General features: G+C 43.4%; 1 long non-coding RNA gene across 1 annotated transcript; it reads right to left on the bottom strand.

Annotated features, from left to right (window-relative positions):
• Positions 1-975: 975 nt before the first annotated feature.
• On the bottom strand, positions 976-7,792 carry LOC115569661 (uncharacterized). The gene is made up of 3 exons (XR_003981594.1): positions 7,639-7,792; positions 7,235-7,495; positions 976-6,693 (listed from the first exon to the last, which is right to left on the bottom strand). It is a non-coding gene; the product is annotated as an uncharacterized LOC115569661 (long non-coding RNA).
• Between the last annotated feature and the right edge of the window lie 5,118 nt (positions 7,793-12,910).

The following is a 12,910-nucleotide window of genomic DNA, read 5'->3' as shown; positions in this document are numbered from 1 at the left end:
GGAACGACTCGGCTCAGATTTTCCGCGGCGTTGTCAAGTGCCTCGTCTCGTCTCCGCTAACAGAGAGCAACAGTAGCTAACGTCAGTGTAGAAATGGAGTCCGCAAACATAAACTAAACTCCGGCTTCCAGCACAACACAGAAGCCTCACAGAGCCCCTTTTAAAGTACAAGCACCTCAATATCATACACACAGTATTTGTTTGTTATCTTTTTGAGTCCGTCAAAATTTCCCGTTACGGACCTGTTTTTCGATACTGATAGCAAAACTTCAAATACATTTTGCATAACTTGCATGGTCAAAAACAAAATGTCTTGCAAAACTGTCTTAACTTGGAAAACCCTTGAAAACACAAAGTGTTAAATGCAGTGGTGGTACTGCTCTAAAGCCCAAATCTGAAGTACTTGTACTTAACATGGGTATTTTCATTTCATGCCCCTTCATATGTCCACCCTACGACAGTTCAGAGGGAAATATTGTGTATTCTAGTTAACGCTTAATTTACAAATTAAGATTTCATCGAAAGAAACATTCAATACGCTTAAACTAAACTAAACTACTAAACTATTAAACTAGTTTCTTAGTCCACAAAATCGTTCTGGAGCTTCACAGCAAAACAGTGTTTCAGCATTGTCCTGAGCAACTGAAGAAGATGGGAACTTGAGTAAAAGTTTAAATAAACAACCGATAAAAACACAAAATGGCCCCTTATTTGACCAAAAGTTATTTACACCTTCAACACATGGTTAAACTTGTGAACCAACTTCAGAAAGGGAACACTTTTAACGTACACTGAAGATTGTGGCTCAGAAAAAGGCAAAATAACATCTTTCGAAATCCGTGTTGGGATCTCGGGTCTTCAGGAGACTTGGATTACAAACCAGACGAGCTGTATGACGTCATTTTATGTTTTTGTTGTTGTTGTTTTTATAACAATTTAACCACCTACTTCAGTTGATAGTGACGAAGCTGAAACACAGTTTTGCTGCGAAGCTCCACAACGATTTTGTGGACGAAAACTTCCGACTTTCCGTCAGCTAGGTGATGAGTAGATGATTTCTGGATGAACTTAACCAACTAGGCTTTTTGATTCATACTTACAGTACATTCCAGCTAACATCACATTTTGGTTGGAACAAAATAAGTGGGCCAAACATAAGTAAGCACAGTATACTTTGGCATGTGCACTGAGTGAATGTGTTTGGTGCCTTTTTGGATATCCAGTGAAATATCTGAAGCAACTGCAGCGTGTGTCCATATTTAGGGAAGACTGTGGCCTGGTGGTCAGTGTGAGGCCACGGAGAAAGTGGCTGGAGTAATGCTGAACACATGGTGGCTGAATATGTTTGCTCAAAGCAGTGTCCGGCTCGCCTCATCTCAGCTTCCCACCGCGGGGGGAACTTGACGTGTGGGAATAGAGGCTCCATGCATGGCTGCCATGCATTGGCCCTTACGTTTTGCACATGTAGGTAAACAATCCCGCCTTGTCTGCTGAGAGGCCGGCGTTTATACATGGGTGCAAAACATGTGTTGCGGCCAAAGTCGCATCAAAGGTCACTCAGCTATGCTTTGAACACTTCAAAGCCGGGGGATGAGACTGTAGCTTTTAAGTTTTATGGCAGGTGTAAGCAGGGGTTGCTGACCAGCCCAGGGTGGTCTGCTCCCTGGTCTGCAGGAGGCTGCTGGTGGTTAGCGTGGTAGAGGTGGTGGTGGTGGTGGTGGTGTGTGTGTGGAGGGCCAAGGCGTCGGGGGCAGGGACGCAACCGACTGACCAGGCTGTGTCCAGAATGTCTTCATGCAGCGGGCCACATTTGGAGGCCTTGGATCCGAGGAGGTTCCTGGGAGCAGACTGGACACAGGCAGACGTCCACTTCAAGGGTCTCTGGTTTCAGAGGACCCCAGCAGGGTACGTCTCAGGCCTGCGTCAGTCCCATTTGGAAACAGATACATTGGCAGGGAGGAGCGGAGGGGGCAAAGCCTGATGACCATACCACAGAGTGACCACAGCGCCGCACTCCCTCCCCTGACAGACCAGAAACAGACCTGAAGCAAGTTCAAAGGATCCAACGGGGTCTCGCCAAAGTTCATTTGCCGGAGTTCATTCATCTCAGCACCTGATGTGGTTCACTGCTTCTTGTTTCGTGAGGCATTTCAGTTTGAAGAGCGAGACTTCAAAGGTGGCGATGTTATTAAGAGTTCCCATTTCAAAATGAGTCATTCCCTCTGCGTCGCAACCCCTTAAGGACCATCCAGCTCCATCAAGTATAAGCGATCAAGTATAAGCGAAAAAATCTATTTCCAGATATTTCCGCGTTACTCTCCGGAGCTCCCTCTCATTTTGTCATCAATGGATTTTATTATTTTTTTTACGTAATGAAGATGAGAATCTGAATAGAGCGGCAAATTGTGGATGGCAGCATGGGAAGGATTCTGGAGATTTTGGCCTCGACCCAAACCAAATTGATATTGCTTAAAATGACTCCGCTAACAAATATACTTCTGCCTCAAGCTGCACAAGTCCACGCTCCGAGCGACGGCGCTCCGAATTCACGCAGTCGGGTGTGCTTTAAAACGCCACATTACGAACATTGAAATCAACACAAAGTGGCTTAATAACTCCTCCGGTGACAGAGCCTGCTAAATTGATCATTTTGAATGCTTTACAATATCCATAATTATGCGAGTGGAATACAAGGTGCTGTGCGTCTGGCTGATGATCTCGGAATGACAGGTCTATAACAGCACCCCCCCCTCCTTCTCCTTGAGATAGTTGGAGACCCACATGCACATTGAGAAAAGCCATTACAGGCCCAGGGTGGAGCAGGTGTGTTTGCGGCACTTCACAGATGGCTGGGAGCGTTGTTAATGAGAGAATAGTAAACACCCCCAAAACTTTTATCTTTGATGCGAGATTGTTTTACCAAGTGCGGAGCTCCGACTCTGCAGAAGCAGGGGCATGAGGGGTCAATTCACACTTATGATTTGATTGACCCGTGCTAATAAGGTCCTGCCCGGATACTTAGCACACAAGTTTATGGACTCGCTGACATACATTTAACTGGAGGTATTCGCAGTCTTTGGATTGCCCGGCTTTTTTAAGCTGCATAACAAATTCTCAGCCGACAGAGATCCTCGTTATAAACTGCACGTCCCTTTTGCTTCGGGAGCCAACTCTACAATATGCATCTATTAGTTATATAAAACACTTCCTTTTTCACAGTGGGTATTGTGTAAAGAGCGATGTAGTACTGAGGGTTAGGGTTAACTTGAGGATTGATCAATTTAAAGAAAGTATGTATTGTAACTGTGTAGTAAAACGACTAGTAGTGGTGACGTTAAAGTTTAAGTCGTGTAACTACCGCAGTGTGGCCTGTTTATAGCCTACCATTAGCTTTTTACTTCCAGCAATTTCATTTATGCCTCAAAAATCACAAAAGTGATGTTGTTCTGTGAGGATTATCTTGCTGAACAAAATGTGTAGGTATCATACACTTGAGTTTGATTTCAGTCATAATCCAAAATCCAATTAAAAAATCCAGTTGGCTTTTTGTCGAGGGGAATCAGGCCAATGCTAACTTCTTGGCTAGCCTACAAAAATACATCATCCATCATCACGTAGGTGTTTTTACAAAGTGGGATAAGGTGGTCAGCTCACCTGGCTGAGATCTATGTAAGTGCTTTTTCATCTGTAGCTTAACAAAAATGCAGGTTACGTTGTATATATTGTTAATAGTTTACTGTTTGTTCTTGTGTATAGTCTTTTTAGCATAGATGGATAGCGATGTTAGCTAGCCACACGTTAATGTCGGGTTGCTATGGCTCTTTTCTTTCAGCCAGCTTGCCTAGCTCACAAACTATCTATGAAAAGATCTGCAGTAAGTGCTTTTTCATCTGTTTCTAAGTTAAAGTACTTCACCTTTCACAGTTTGTTTTGTTATATATTATTTATAGTTCACCGTTTGTTTTCTGTATATAGTGTTTAGTGATCATTTCGATAATCATGTCAGTTCTTTACTGAGTGGGGTTCTTCACGTAGCTGACATTATCTACGAGATCAGTAGTTACGGTTCTTTCATCCGTAAGTTAGTTAATATACTTAATTTTCACAGCTTGCTTCGTATATATTATTAATAGCTTACCGTTTGTTTTTGTACATATTGATTTTAACATTTTTGATCCTAGCCAGATAACCGTTAGCGATATTAGCTAGCCACACGCTAACGTTAGGTCGCTAAGGCTCTCGAAAAAGCTGCCAAAAAACAAATCAGAGAGTGGGTGACTGGTTCTACTACTGTGCGCATATGCAGAGCTTTTTAGCAAGAAAGCCAGCTAGGCTAGCTAACCTTGCTAGTTTAAAACAGCTGCATGATTAGCTTTATGATTATTACAAAACAAATAGCAAACTATTAACAATACATACAGGTATTTTAATTCAGTCGTGGATGAAAAAAGCACTGAGATAACTGTAGATGTAATCTGTTGAGTTGGCGCAGACACAAAGGGAGGTGCAGCTTGTAAAGTGGATATATGTCACACGACACTGCGTTAGTGGAGAATAGCACAAATGTTGCACGTGTAGACCAAAGCGCTCTAATCGACTCTTTATTAATTGTGTCCTATTAAAAGAGAACATTTTGCAACACCCAGAGAAACATCATCCTCCCGAAGAGAAGCGAGGCTTCTCCCTGTTTCACCGTTGCTGAAGTGAGATGATTAAAAGTGCATTACCTGGGCCTGGTGATTCCCTGAATGAGCTGTGCTAAATTGTTTTCTACGTTGTGATTAATTGGACTTGCAGGGCCACATTTCAGCACGCTTTGTTTTTCTGTCCCCAGTCATCACCTATTATTAAAGACAAATTTCCAATATCTCTCTGGGAGTCCAATTAAGGATTTACATTGTGACAGTATTTTTCACTTTAATTACTATACATGATGCAAGCGTCGACGCATTTCCTTATTTATCAAACGGCAACGCGGCTGAACGGAATTCATCAAGTAAACGGATAGTTAGGTTCTGTAATTGCTGCTTCCATTTTTGGCTGGAGATCCAAAATCAGATGAGCAGTTGAGTAATATCTGTGCTGGAAAATGACTACGCAGCATATTCGTGGTGAAACTGTGAAGAAAAAGTGAAGCTCAAAGGATATATAGCCGCGTACGATGGATGAAAATATAAAAGAACGGGGTTTTTATATTGTTTTAATCCTCAAACGCTCAACGGTAACTCAACAACCGCTGTAATATTACACCACAGGTTTCTGAATCACAATAGCTTGTGGGACTTAGCACAAAATGTATGGCCAGTGATATTAATTTCATTTTACCTCATATTGGGCAAACAGTTGGAATCCCATTGTAAGTAGCGGTGCTGTAAAGCATTAGCGGACGCCGGCATTGCCTCGTGGCCACTGCACTTGACTGGTACACAGCGCTCGACTCCTGCATTCTGGGATTCCCACTTAATACTTAAAAACCTAAATGCCTCATCGTTGGAGACGACTGCAATAGTGTTGAAGTTAAGTGGCTTCAAATTGAAATTTCCTGTGGGTTTGCAGCCTGCATATGGAGCCAATAAAAGTCCCGTGGCCCTGAATAAATGTTAATTTTTCTTTTTTGTGGGTCTGCAGGGTGAAGAGGAATGATGACGGCTTCTCGGCTAAACATGCAGATATTCTGTGAATAATCATCTCATTTCTTGAAAGAAATTTAATAGATGAAAAAAGAAAAAAAGAAAATAGTTACAGTGATGGTCCCCTGGAAGGGAGGCCTGCAGTAGTTTGAAGCAACCCATGGCATCCTGCTTAATGCCCAATTTTCATCCAGCATCTATACCACCTCCTTTGTGTGACCCTGCAAATATCCTCTGGGCCTCTTCATTAGTCTACGGGGCCTGTGTGCAAAGCCTCTCCAGTTAATTTGGCCCGGCAGGACTGTTTTCCCCTACTGGAGATCAGCAGGGAAAAAAAAAAAAAAGCCTTCCTCAGTCGCTCAAAGATTCACTTGATGCAAATATCTATAGCGGGTTTCTGTGTCTTGTGTTTTTTTTTTTTTTTAACATATTCTGTTCATCCATTTTAAGTGCTCCAGCAAATCTCTCACACCACTCATCGGCTTGTTTATGGCCAGCTCTCCGGTCTGATCTTGTCATGCGCCGGTGATAAGAGCGCGGCGGTGGATCATGGCTATAACAATTTTTTTTTCTTCTCTTTTTTTCTGCATTGTTTGGCCGACCACTTGCTGCTACAATTGACCTGCGAGTGGAGCTGATGACCAAGATGACTGACCCCCGGGGAGCCCGAGTCAGGGAAATCATGCGAGAGATGGAGAGAGACAGAGAGGGAGAGCAAGAGACCAAGACCAAACACACCAACACACACACACACACACACACACACACACTGTACTGCGCCTCCACAGCGGCTGAGCCCAGTGTATTTCAGGGAGGGAGAGACGCCACATTTATGCAGCGCGAGGCCGTCATCTTCTTCTGGGTCCAGGAGTTCCTAGCGAGATGCTGGCATGACGCGCCCGGCTCTGACAGGTGCTGCCACCCCGACAGCGAGGCTCGGCCACCAACCAGACAAGAGTTGTCTGCTCGAGCCGCAAGAAGACCCAGGACCGTGCTGGGAGCGTGATCCCAAGTTGGCACCGAGCGCAGCACCAATCGCTGGAGCCGCTTTAATTGTGTCACTCTTGGGGGAAAAAAAAAAAACAGAAAAGAAATGGCAGCAGTGGAGTATGAAACCATGAGCACAACATTTATTTATATACTTCAGTTTAAAGGTGCAGTACGTAGTTTTTGGGGAAGAAATGTTTATCCGAAGAGAAAAGATCTGTTATGCCAAACTAAATAAACAAACTTGTTGTTTATACTGAATAAATAAACCCACTTTACTTTCATTTTGTTTTTAATTGGCGGACCCTGCCACCTTTCTAGCTTCAAACAGTGTTTTGGATCTTCCGAGAACAGCTTGTTTGTTCAGTTATGGAAAAAATAAATATTTCTGTTTGTATTATCACCTCATTAACATTCTAAACATTAAAATTCAGAGTTTGAAAAACCACATAGTGCCCCTTTAAGTTTTAAATCTCTCCTCAGACTCCAGCAGGGACTATTTTTTCCTTTTTTTTCTACATGGCAGAGTGCGTTCTCCGATGGATGTAATATTGTTTTGTGAGGTGGATGTTGGAAACCGAGTGAAGAAACCGCTTTCACTGGAGACAAACGCTCACCGTGAAACATTTGGAAACATGTCTTCCTCCGCTGCAGGATTGTGAAGGTAGCACATGGAAAACATTAAGCTCTTTACAGATTGAATAAGGATGGGCCAATAAATGTCAGGAATTTCAAGAAAAAGCGGGACCCAAATCAGCCAGGGTGGGACTCCATCACTTGCCTCCCAAATCCGGCGTTGCATTCATTACGAGAGCGAGCATTCCTCACCGCATCCCACCTTGCAGTTTGCTGTCTGCTCTGTAATTATCTCCAGCAAGCTATTGTTTCCATGACAGCGAGTGCGAGCCAGACGCAGACAAAACACAGACAGGGAAAAAATAAAGAGCGAATGAGGAAAATACAGACCAGGTGGACATTTTGGACACATCCATAAAACAGTAATGAGACATTCACAGCTCACCTGGCAGATTCTCAGTGCCACTCCTCTCCGCACTGAATGGAGAGCGGTGGGGTTAAAGCTGCAGACAGAGAAGAGGTGGGGGGAGAGAAAAAAAACAACGTTTAAAACAGATGAGATTAACATGGTGCTGCAAAGAGATCAGGTGACGGTGTGAGAAAGACACATTAAACACACCACGTTGACGAGATTGAATGTGTCAGCTTTAATTTGGAGGGAGGGGGGGCTTTGGCGTGGCTCGGGCTGCAGATGATCTGGTCCATACTTTAGCTGGACGCCGTCCAAGTCTGTCTCCTTGGAAGAGTTAGTGGGCCATGGGACTTTATCCAGACATCCCGAAAGGCAAGGCAATGTACAACACAGAGCCTTCAGATGGGCTCGACTTGGATTGGTTCTGAGGGTGGAATCGCAGCATATTTGATTTTATGATCAAATGTTAAATATCTCGCTTGGGTGGTTTTTTTTTTTATATATCATCACATGCCAAAGTTTTGGCCGGCTGTTCTGGTACTTGATCAGCCGGGACAATCTTTTGATCTCCACATCAGACTGTAAATGTCTGTTCTTTTTTATGATATTTTGCGAGAGTTTGCAGAACGCCTGCTGCGTGTGATCTATTAAACTTATCAGTGATGTTTATTTATGCTTGTTACAGTGGGCACACGTTGATCATGAATATCTTTTACACTTTCCTCAGGTTCCAGTGAACCCCTTCTTCTTTTGTTCTGCTCCTGATTCCCTTTTTCCCACTCGCCCATTCAGACTAATGACAAAACATACTTCAAGTTTACTTCTCGCAGTTTTCACTTTGAACAGTTTGGATCATAAAGTTGTACTTACCAAGTGACCATTTTTTTTTTTTTCTGCTCATCCCTCAGCTCTGAGATTTACGGGGGGTAGAATCGTCAGAGCGAAATCATAGGTCTACAGATGTTTTCAAGATGTTTTTTCTGTCAGTTGCAGATTATCCCCTGTAGCAAAATCTCATTAAAGTGCAATTTACAGAGCTGCACTGATGTTGCCATCAACCAAAATTAAAGGCATTAATTTTTCAAAGAAGTTCACCGAAGTCCTCACAATAAATGATGTAGCACTTTGTAAGAATGATTTGCCAAAGTATTATTTTGGAGGGGAAGAAATTAACTCGCATTAACGGAGCGAGGGGATTGGACATAGGCTGCAAAAAAAGATGTGCAAATGTGGCCATTTAGTCAGAGCGTGTCGGTGCGGAGACATGCATATTAAGGCTACCATGCTGGGACAGATGAGGGAAGAGGGAAATATGAAACCCTGATGGAGGTTATGACACAGACACATAGAGAGAGACGTGTACACTGGAGGGCTGAGGCGCCCACTCTGCTGCAGACACTGCTGTTGTGTGCAGGAGGGACGGAAAAAGAAAAAAAACAGCCAGAACTTACATGGAGTTTAGTTGGAAGAGCAGCTTGAAACTGAAATATTATTAAAAAAAAAAGTCAAAAAGTCAGAACGCAACAACACATGTTAGAAAATGTCAGAAAATGTCAATAATAAATGATAATAATAAGTGTCTGATTTAAAATTAGCGTATCTACGACACCTTTTTAATCTAATGTAGACATTAAAAGCAAATGTTTAATTATTATCCAAAGATTACCTTTTTTTTTTTAAACTGATAAGATTTCAGACACATTGTGGTTTTTTTTTATTTTACAATTTCCCTCCCAAAAAGTTAAAAGCAGGCTGCATTTCTTTGTTTTCTGCTCGTATTGATGCATGAAACAGTTTGGATTTTATGAAACATTAATAAATAATGACCACCAAAAAAATTAGACTTAAATACACTGAATCCTGGCAATTCTTTGAAAGTTTAAAATAAAAATAAGGAAGCCAACTAGAAGAGGAAAAAAAAAGACCACTTGGAATTTAATTCATTTGGGATTTTTCCAGGATGTCAGACTCTTGTGTGAGGAAATGTTTCACCATCACAGCTGAGTGTCTACACGCTTTAACACTTTGCTAAATATTGTGACTGCCTGTCTGATGCTTGCATATTAAAAATAAAAAAATAAAAAATAGTGGAGCAGCAATTTCTTGAGATTAAATCTGAAATCTCTCAAATGTAAAATAGCTACATTTTAATAATAATAATAATAACAATAATAATAATAATTCAGATTTTATTACAGTTCTTTTTATTACAGAATTAAGCCCATCGTTTATTCTAGTGACTTATCACAGAAATTAAAATCACCCCGGCCGGATTTTTTAATATACCGTGATGTAGATTATAAGTCATGATTGATAACTAAATGGACGTCGGACGTGGGGAAGTGCTGCTCCATCTTCTAAGTACATTAAAATTAATACCAAGAAAATGGTCTGCGAGCTCGTGGAAGGGGCTTTTTTGGTGTGCGTGCGTGCGCGCGCGCTCGGGTTCCCCTGCAACCGGTCGCGGTGAAGCTGCAGGGATGTGATTTATAGTGATGAGGCTGTGCTCGTGCAGACCCACGTAGGGGACATAAAAAAAGAGCATAATATTGTATAGTCCGATGATTTATGTTAGTATTTATGATTCGGAAACGGTGCAATTAACATTCATAGAGTCGTGGTCTGAATAAATGCAAGCCTCGCGTGGAGCCTGTAAAAGGCCCTGTGCAGCTCAGGAGGATGACGAGAGACTTTAATTAAGTGAGGTGGAAAATACTTTTTATTATTATTATTATTATTATTATTATTATTATTATTATTATTATTATTATTAGATTTTTCCCTGGTAACTGAAGAACTTGTTTTTCCTGGAAAGCAGTCCCATCCTGTGACAGACTCTCTCTCTCTCTCAAAAGTTTAAAGGTCCGTCTGTGCGAAACAATGTAAGGCGGATATACGTTTAATTGAGTTAACTCGTGGAAAAAAGAGATGTCACAGCATGCAGCTAGCAGCCATAATGCAGGCGAAAGAGCAAACGAAGGGTTTTTTCTTTTTTTCTTCTTCTTCTTCTTGCAGCCGGACGCTCTCTGAGACAGGGGCACTTGTTTTTGTCCTCAGCTCACACCGTCGGGGCGTCGAGCCAAAAAAAAAAAAAAAAAAAAAAAGCCCCTATCAACTAAACATCACAAAAGGAAAAAAAGACGCACGAGTGTCGGGATCCCCTCTCTCCACAACTCTGCGTTTTTTACCTTATTTCATCCGAGGCCACCTGCTGACGCCGGGTTAAGTTATTTAAATACAAGCCACTATTGGGAGGCTCCACACACGCATGCACGCTCAGAAATATATACATATATATAAATATATAAAAAATAAAATGTCATTGTCTTTTTTTTTCTTCCTTTCATCCTCAAATACAGAAATCATTTGCACAGGAAATTATAGGCCTCGCGAGGGGGGCAGGTCTTTTGCATACTAATTTTGTTAGACTTACCTCCCGCGGTCAGTGTTCGATGTGACCATTAGCCGGAGCACTAGAATTTATTTTTATTCGATTGAAGAGACAGTGTTTAGAGTAATGTGGCGGAGGCGCCTTATGCCAAGCTTTAAGATTAAACGCTTTGAGGGGGGGTTGGCGGGGGGGGGGGGGGGGGGGGGGGGGGGGGGCTGGTCTTTGTCTGGGTGCTGGACTCGGGGCCTTGCTGCAGGATCTGCCCTCAGGAGTGTGTGAGTGTGGAGAGATTTAAGGAAAACACTTCCTCCTCCTCCTCCTCCTCAGGTGCCTCCAGGAGCTCCTTTTTCTTATAGATTATAGAATAATTGCCCATTGCATAACTCCTCCAGCCAACCATCGCTGACCACTCTCTATCTGCTGACCCCCTCCTCCTCCTCCTCCTCATGTCTGCGCCCCCACCCACCCAACCCCACCCTGTTCCTCTGCGCGTGATTGAGTTACACGAGCCTATATATTCTCCTCGCATCACGCGCACCAGACAAGTTTTTAAAAGGTGAAAGGAAATATTTTTTACTGGCTGAAAAATAAACACCTCTCCAGCCTTTTCTTTCTTTCTTTTTTTTTTTTTTTTTGTGGGGATTTGTGGGAGTGAAGCTGGAGGCAGGAGAGTTTTATTTTTTTGGATGGATACTATGTGGGGGAGTTGGTGGGTTTGAATGGCAGAAGAGGGGAGGAGGTGGAGGAGGAGAGGGGGTGGAGGCTTCAAAAGCTGCTTACCAGCAGGTGGCGGCAGCATAACGTTTGAGCAGCCCCACCCCTTCAGCTTCTGGGGGCGGTGGACTTCTCCTGCTAATATTGACAGGTGTTTTTATCCTCCAGCTCAGGAGAAATTAAAACTGTCAACGTGTCAGCGGACGTGATGTTATTGATCACCGATGAGTGAAATTCAAAGCTGTGTCTGTGGTCAGCGGTGATCACTAACTGATTCAGGGAGAGACCTTCAATCTTGCGGCTCACGTGTTGATGATGATGATGATATCATTTTTTATTTTTTGGCTTGTTGAACCAAAATCGTCCCAGAGTTCTCAGCGTCCCTGCCTGACACCTGGACCAGACAGAAGAAGCCACCCAAGGTCCTTTGCGATGACTTTATCCCCCAGTGGTCATCTCCCCCTTATGTGCTGGGGGGGGGGGGAGTCATTCAGAAGATGAATCACATGATGCATTTTTAATTTCCCTGCCGTGGCCCCGGTCCAGGGACTCGCTGGGTCAGATGGAAATGAGCGCTGGACAGGCCGGCGACATCAGCCGCAGCACTTAAGACATGATGTACGACGGTCATTACCGGAGGCAGGTCAGGAGGGAGCCCGGGTCACTCTCTGCCACCGAAGAGAGAGAAAAACGGCAGAGGCAGGCAGAAAGTGTCAGGGCTGGTTTGAAAAGAGAAAAAAAAAAAGCGCCACACATCTCCCCTCAGAGCCTTTTTTTTCGACGCACGCAGGGGCCCCTGATGGGAGAAATGGCCCCTCAAGACAGCAAGGGATTATTACCCATCCTCACCTATGCTCTTTGTTCTTGTACAGTGCGCGGCTGCAGCACTTGGCATGCTCCTTTCTCTCTCTCTGTCTGTCTCTCCTCAGAGTTGCATCACAAATAATGGCTTGACATGTGTGCCACTTATCAACACGTCTGCAGACAAGTTGGCAAGTCACACGTCTATTTTAGTTTGAGGTCGGCTGATTAGTGGCGCACATACAGGATTCGAGCATATGTGTCGCTCGCACGGCACAGTAGAAGCTCCGGCTAATTACCAAACGTCTGACGGCCCTTTTCTTTCTTTTTTCCCCCCCCTTTTCCTTTCCTTCCTCCACCTTTTGATTGAGAGCTTGACCTCTTGCCTCCCCGAGTGGC

This window comes from Sparus aurata, chromosome 19 (assembly GCF_900880675.1).
Source record: "Sparus aurata chromosome 19, fSpaAur1.1, whole genome shotgun sequence".
Taxonomy (NCBI): Eukaryota; Metazoa; Chordata; class Actinopteri; order Spariformes; family Sparidae; genus Sparus; species Sparus aurata.
The sequence above is the reverse complement of the archived record's forward strand: the minus strand, read 5'-3'. Positions and strand labels throughout refer to the sequence as shown.